Source organism: Protopterus annectens, chromosome 10.part0 (assembly GCF_019279795.1).
Source record: "Protopterus annectens isolate FY-2018-M chromosome 10.part0, PAN1.0, whole genome shotgun sequence".
NCBI classification, from domain to species: domain Eukaryota; kingdom Metazoa; phylum Chordata; order Ceratodontiformes; family Protopteridae; genus Protopterus; species Protopterus annectens.
Window position 1 is genome coordinate 1,799,743,777 of NC_056744.1, and position 7,780 is coordinate 1,799,751,556.

Sequence of the window (7,780 nt, forward strand, 5' to 3'; positions counted from 1 at the left end):
GTATATTAAAGTTATAGGGGGTGTGGTGGGTGAAGCCCCCCTGCCAGCAGTTGAAAGGAAATTGTTCATACGTTCATAGGTTCATACTAGGCTATCTGCCCGAGGGCATTTACAAGCCTAGCCCATCGTTTTGTGGCTTACGCCACCCCTTTAGTATGGGGAACTATACCCATTATTTTGCTGTGCCTCTGTCGAGCAGTGACATTGAGGTAATCCCTGGGGTATATCTGCGATCTCCCATCCATTGGTCAAGATTTCTCTTGAACAAGGCCAGCGGGGTGCTCTGCCTCACATATACCAGGATTTTGTTCCACAGCATAGGGAGTCTTTGGGTGATGAATCTATCCCTCCAGCACGTCCTATTAATAGCCGTGTCGAGGTTTAAGTCTCCGCCCTTGTGGCTCTGATGGATCTAGATTTTTGAGGTGAAGCATATTCATCAAATCTGGGTTTGACATGGCCTTGTATGTTAGGCAAAGGTCACCTCTGAGCAGCGTGGCGACTGAATAGAGCTGGAGTTCTTTCAGTCGGGCAGCATAGGACAGATTTTTGAGACCCTTTATCCTTTTGGTGAGGAACTTTTGTGGCCTCTCCAGCTGCTGCAAGTGTCGAGTCAGATACATTCGAATGGGGCATTGTACTCAATCATTGGTCTGATGAGTGATGAGTAAAGGGAGACTATGACCTCCCTTGATCTAGATGAGAATCCTTCATGATAAGGTGGGCAATGTAGAAGGTCTTCCTAACTACTTTAGCTACATGGGTTTCAATGACAGACTACTATCAACCTGGGTCCCCAGGTCCCTGATAACTTCTTCTGTGCTCAGTGAATTGCCACCTATTTGCAGCTAGGGGTAACCTTGTTTTTCCCTAAGGGTATGACTATGCATTTTTGGCATTTAACTTTAGGCCATGGCTCTGGCACCAGTTATCCATTTCTGTGAGACCCTTCTGAAGGATATCTGTGTCAGATGTGTTTTCTACTATGGCCCAGTTTGCAGTCATCTGCAAACTTTGTCAGCCATAACCCTCCTGTGTTTGCTTGTACTTGAAAAGTAGATGCCAAACAAGAGTGGGCCCAGGACTGAGCCCTGTGGGACACCACTTGTGACAGGCTTAGAGTCTGACATGGCGCCAGCAACTCTGACCCTGTGGGTTCTGTCACTCAGCCAGTTTGCAACCCATCTTGTGATGTATGGGTTAACATTTAAGCTGATGAGTTTTTCAATGATACCCGAAAGTGGGGTATTGTATCGAAGGCCTTCGCCAGATCGAGGTAGGCTGTATGGACTGCCTTTCCCTCATCAATGGCTTTGGTGGCTGTTTCTAAAAAGTCAACCAAGTTTAAAAGGCATGATCTGCCTTGACAAAGCCAAACTGGGTTGGATCCAAAGTCTGCAAATTCCTCTGTCTTATTTATGAGGTCCATTATGATCCTCTCCATGGCTTTGCAGATAAGGCTTGTCAAGCTAATGGGCGGTAATTTCCAGGGTCGGTGGAGGCACCGCCTTTGTGAAGTGGGACCACAGTTGCAGTGCGCCACCCCTGGCACGTATCCAGAGGTAAGACTTAGATTAAACAGCTGTCCTAGCTGTGGGTTTAATTCCTCATTGAGCTCGTGGAGCACACAGCCGGGACACCATCAGGTCCCATGGATGCTGTGTTTTTGCTTTGAGAGAGCAGTTCTCACTTGGGCTGGAGATGTTTGGGGGCTGCAATCGCTTGGTATAGATATCTCTCCTTTTGGGGAGGGGGAGAAGTTTGCACTGAACCTGTCAGCCAGTATGTTGGCAATGTCTGTAGGATCAGTAATCTTCACATCATTTTGAACTAGTTCTGAGCATATCTGGGAGTTTCCTCCCAGGTTTCTAACATAGCTAAAGAAGGCCTTATGATTGTCTTTTGAGTCTTTAGCTATTTTTCTCTCAAAATTTGCTTTGGATGATTTTATGAGAGTTCTTAGTTTTTACTTATAGTGATCAAGGGTGTCTTACCTTTTAAGGATTTTGCTCTATCTTGTAGTAGCTTCCTCCTTTTGTTGTAGAGTTTGTTTATGGCTGGGGTCCACCAGACTGGACGCTTGCCTTTGGTACAAAGAGTCTTTGTTTTGGTTGGGACTGCCTTATCCACGCAGTCCTGCAGGTGGTGGTAGGAGGCCTTTGTAAGTGAGTGAGCGGCTTGTGTACTGTTTTCCACCGCTCGGGCCTTAAAGGAGACCACACTAGTCTTTAGAAGTGTGAAGTCGGCTTTCGAAGTTCTTTACAGTGGTCTTTTATTTCAGGTGGGGTGGGATGAGGACCTCCAGCGAGATTAGTTTGTGATCTGATCTCACCAGTGAGGGGTATACTTCCGTGTTGAACATTGTGCTCCCATGTTCGTGATGATGAGATCAAGTATGTTATCTCCTCTTGTGGGATGGTGACTAGTTGTTCCATGGCATTTGAGTTTATGAATTCCAGGAACTTTTGGGCTAGGGTGTTTGGGCTTGAGTAGTGTTCCCAGTCTATATTAGGCTAATTGAAGTCACCTAGTATGATGGTGTTTGGTGATACATTTATCCCCTCTAGTTTTTTCAGGAAGGCCATGTGAGGTTCCTGAGTTTGTGAGGGTGGCCTGTAACATGCTACAATTTGCAGAGCAGTCTTGCCTATGGTTAATTGCACCTGGATGGTCTCCGATGCATCATGCGTTGCCACCAGTCTTGAGGTGTGGGTGTCCTTGATGAATATGGATACCCCCCCTCCTTTCTTGGTATTGTCCGGATTTTGGGGCCGGAACGCATGATATGAGTTAAAACCTGATAGTGCTGGGGTGCTCTCAGTAGCCTTGAACCAGGTTTCTGTCACAGCACAGACATCAATGTTCTCCATACTGAGAAAGCCCTGAGTGCGTGCATTTTGAGATTTAGACTTCTGGAATTGAGCAGCATTACCCTTAGTTTTTTTCCTTTTTTGTGTTCTAGGGTGGTAGGTTTAGAATTTGAGCCTTGCCTAAAAAAGGCACTATGGGGGTGGCAAGAGCCTTTGCCAATATCTGGAATCCCAGGGGTGACAGGTGCAAGCCGTCCCTTGCGAAGCAGCATGGCTTGTCCAGCATGTCATCCCAGGCAGACAGACACTGGATCCCCTTTGAATGACACCAGTGTTTAAGCCAATTGTTAAAGCTGATCATCTTATCTCTGTATTGTGGCATCATTCTTGGTGAAGGTAGGATACTGCTCAAGGTCAGGGTCATACCTGCCTGGGCTACATAATCAGAGAGCTCCTCAATGTCTCTTTTCATGTAGTCCAAGGAGGTGCGCCTCAGGTCGCTTACACCAGCGTGGACAATGACTGAGTCGTATTTGTACCTGCTGTTGAGAGACCTGAGTGCTTATGCTATGTGGCGGTTTCTAGCGCCCGACTGGCAGCTTACTGTGACCTTCTCCTTACTCAGTCTGGTGAGCGGGACGCCAGTGTGTCTGACTATGGAGTCACCAATGACTGGTGTGTCTGGCATTGTGTTTGGCCTTAAGGGCTGTGACTGTTTGACACCTGACTGTGAGGTCTATGTGTTGCAGGTGTTGTGTTCTGAGGTGGTGGTTGTTTGGGTGTCTGCTTTGGTGGCCTCTGCTGTTTTGGTAGATTTTTGATCAGAGCCTCCAAGTATGTCTTTGTGTGTTTATGTGTATGATTTGAGGTTGTGATGGTACTATGTGAGACTGGGTCTATAGTGTGTGTGGTAACCTTCTCCTCCTGACTGGTCTTGCCAGTCCTATGTTGAGAGAGCTCAGCCTCCAGTTTGGCCGTATAGTTGCATCTCTCGCATGTATTTGTGTTTTGTGGGAGGAGGAGAGGGTTGTCTGTGTACATGAGGCAATTGTAACATTGCCTCAAAATTCCCAGGTTCACCAGCTGAGCAGGATTTTCCTTTTATATGGTCTACTTACAATGTCGAGATTTCGGATGTCGGTCATATGGTGTCGGCCATATGGTGGTGGTGGTTCTGAAATTTTGGCATTGTGAAGTAGATCCATATATATAATGTGTGTGTGTGTGTGTATATATATATATATATATATATATATATATATATATATATATACATGGTTTACTATCAAAATAGCAGCATTGAGATGTTCGAATGTTCATCTGCTTGAACATCTCAGTGTTCGAATGTTTATATTAGCGAATGCACTGTACATTTGCTAATATAAATTCGAAGAAATGTACAGAGATCGTGGTACAGTGCAGTTTGGGAAATACTTTTCTTGCCTCACTGTAGTGTAATTTTGGAGTTGAAATATATAGTTAGCGGAGGGTGCATGGGGGCTTGCCCCCCTGCAAAAACGTGATGTCAGCTATAGGAGTTTTGTTTACTTTAGCTCCTATACTGACATCACGTGATGTGTTCGGAAACAATGTTGAATCTGCTGAATTCAGTCAGCAGATTCGGCATTGTGTCCTGTTCGTTTTTTTTAATTTTCATGGTTTACTTTCGATATGTTGAACGAAAATTGTTTTGACGTTCGACATATTGATAGTAAACCATACACGCACACACCTTGCCTAGCCATTCTGCTGTAAAATCAAAAAGAATGTTGCACTAACTCTCATGTCTGCAGCAGGTTCTACTGTGAAATACTCCTGTACATGTTGTGCAAAGACCTAACTGTTCTTTAAATTCTTACACCTGTGCTTACCAGTTCTGCTGTGAAAGGCCTTCTCTCCATCTCATAATTAAGAATGCTGCACTTATGCTTCAGAAGTTTCTGGTGTGAGTGCACTTTCTGTACTTGTAAGTGCTGTGTAATCAAATCTTGCTCCAGCTCTCTGTGCTTGCGCCTGTCTCATTGAAAGCAGGAAGTAACAGGACATGGGCAAATTCTTCTTTTTAATTCTTAAAGCCACAGTACACAGGTCAGAGATACTGGGAAAAGTAGCAGAACGTTTACTTTAATTTGAAGTTGTGGCCAAGCCCTAGGCAGCTGCCTAGGTCCCCTTATGCTGGATGTTGCCCTTGGATCATAGGAGTTTATGAAGCTGTCGACCCGTAGTCATTTCAAGCCTAGCTGTTTCATCCCAATGAAATACCATAGATACTGTGGATAATACCTGCGATTGTATTTAGCAATGACTGCCCATGTCCAGGAGGGTTGTGGGCACTATCTCCAGTAAGAATTTATGGTGCCCCATCCACTCGTCCAGATTCCTTTTGAATAGTGTCATAGAGGTGCTCTGTTTCACATGAATTGGTACCTATTCCAAAGACACATCTGCCCTGCCAGTATGTCCTATTCAAGTTGCAGGCCATATTTAGGATCCCGAAACAGGTAGCGGTAGTCTCATTTGATTGACAGATGTGCAGCAGAAGTCTCCCCTAAGAAGCCTATACAATACAGTGTATAGTGACAGGAACTTTAATCGGTCTGTCTAAGGCAGGTGCTGGAGTCCCGTGATGATCTTTGTTAGAAACTTCTGAGGCCTCTCCAGTTGCTGCAGGTACTTTGTACAGTACATGGCAAAAGGGGCATTGTACTCAATTATGGGAGTGATTAGTGATGTGCATAGAGGGATTATAACCTGTGCTCTAGAGGCGATGCCTTTACTAATAGTGTACTACATAGAAAGCCTTCCTTACTACAGTAAGCACATGGTGATCAGAGTTAAGGTCACATTTAATTTGTGATGCCAGATCCCTTACCACTTCCTAGGTACTTAAGGTATTGTTGTTTTGATAGCATGAAGGGCCATTGTTTTTGCCGAAGGGAATGATGATGATGATGCATTTGTTTGCATTCAGTTTGAGACTGTGACTAAGACACCATTTGCTGGTCTGCATAAGACCCTCCTGAAGTATACTGACATCATTTGGGGATTCAATAATTGCACCTAGTTTGCAGTCCACAAGCTTAATAAGCCACAGCCCCTTACCTTTGGCCTGAACATCTGAGAAGTATGTACCAAACAGGAGGGGACCCAGCACTGACCCTAGTGACACCCTGCTGGTGATAGGGCTGCTGGTTGATGTGGAGTCACCCACTTTGATAGTGTGTGTCCGGTTTGTGAGCCAGTTGGCAATCCATCTTACAACAAAGGGGTTTATATTCAGTTTGCTAGGTTTATCAGTAATGTCCAAGTGTGGGATTGTCAAAATCTCTTGCCAAGTCGAGGTATGCTATGTGCACAGATTTGCCTTGTCAGTGGCCCTGGTCACGTTTTTGAAGAAATCCACCAGGTTTAGCTGGCAGGATCTGCCCCTGAATCCGAATTGGATTGTATCCAAGGTTTAGAGGTTGCTTTTGTCTTTATTAATGCAGTCCATGATGATATGTTCCATGGCCTTCAGATGAGGCTTATCAGACTTATGGGTCTCTAATTCCCTGGGTCTGTTGCTTTTCCATTCTGAAGGTACAAAGCCTGTGGTTAGGTTATGATTGAAAGGGTACTTAGTGGTGATGCTAATTCTTGTTTTAGCTTGCTTAGAAGACAGCCTGGGATGCAGTCTGGTCCCATAGAGGCTGTGATTTTGCCTTGGGCAAGACTTTAATGACCTGCCTTTCAGATATGTAGGGTTGGGGGGTAAGTTGGGAGCAAAGTTTGTGATAAGTTTGGAGGGGATAAGAGATGAAATTTTTGCCAAATCTATCCACTAACAGGTTTGCTATCCCTGCAGGGTCAGTGTGTGTGAGACCGTTAGTCACATGTTCAGGACATGCTTGGGTCATACCTTTTAGGCTACATACATAGCTGTGAAAGGTCTTGTGGTTATCCTTGACTGTGATTGCGAAGTTTTTGTCAGAGATGCCCTTATAGGATTTGACATGTTGTCTTATTTACCTGTTGAGGCTGAGGAGGGTGCTTTTCCATTGTTGGGGCCTCTCCTTTGTTTTCCTGGGCAGCAACTTTTTGCGTTTGTTGTAGTTTGTTGATGCTGGATGTCCACCAGGACGGCTTGTTTTTTACTTGGGGCTCTGGCTTTGAGTCTCTCTGGAACAGCAGATTCTATACACTTATGCAGATGATTGTACAGGGCTTTAGTGTAAGCTTCGGTGTAGTTACCAGCCCTATCTGGGGGTGGTGATTGGAATGCATTTGTTACCTACCCCTAGGAAGCTATGGTTTGTCCTGGTGGAGTTTTTTAGTCTGGCTTTGCCCTTTTTGAGTTCCGGTGTTAGTGCCAGCTCGAAGGTGACTGATTTGTGGTCAGATTTAACTAATTCGGGTCCCGCAGTGTATTTTATTTATTTAGTTAACATTTACCAGAGAAGTCCGACTTGGAACAAGACGATTTTCAGCGCAGGCCCAGGGAGAAACACTCCAGACACATGTCTTTGTAATGTGGGAGGGAGCCAGAGCACCTGGAGGAAACCCACACAAATGCAGGGAGGACATGCAGACGCCGCACAGAAGGCACCCCAGCCAAGAATTGAACCGGAGAACTTCTTGCTGTGAGGTTTTTTGTCATGTTGATGAGGACCAGATGTAGTTTGTTTGTTCCTCTTCTTAGGGTTTGAACAATTTGTTCCAGGGCATTTGAGTTAACAGTCAAGTCACTTTTGCACTAGTGTGTTAGGGTAGAGTCGGTTTCCCAGTTGATGGTGGGATAATTGAAATCCCTGTAACCAAGAGGTATTCAGCAATATCTGGAATGACTCCAGTTTGATCAAGTAGACTTTGTGCACATCATTACCCATGGGGGGGGGGTCTGTAACAGGATGTGACTTGAATGGGGGTCTTAACCACAGTAACGTGAACTTGGAGTAACTCCATGGAGTTGTCCAGTCTCATGACGAGTATGA

General features: G+C 45.1%; 1 protein-coding gene across 1 annotated transcript in view; it reads left to right on the top strand.

Annotated features, from left to right (window-relative positions):
• The window catches only part of LOC122814504 (Snf2 related CREBBP activator protein), a 3,617,155-nt gene that overhangs the window by 3,413,375 nt on the left and 196,000 nt on the right, over positions 1 to 7,780 (top strand). The gene's annotated exons all lie outside the window — the stretch shown is intronic.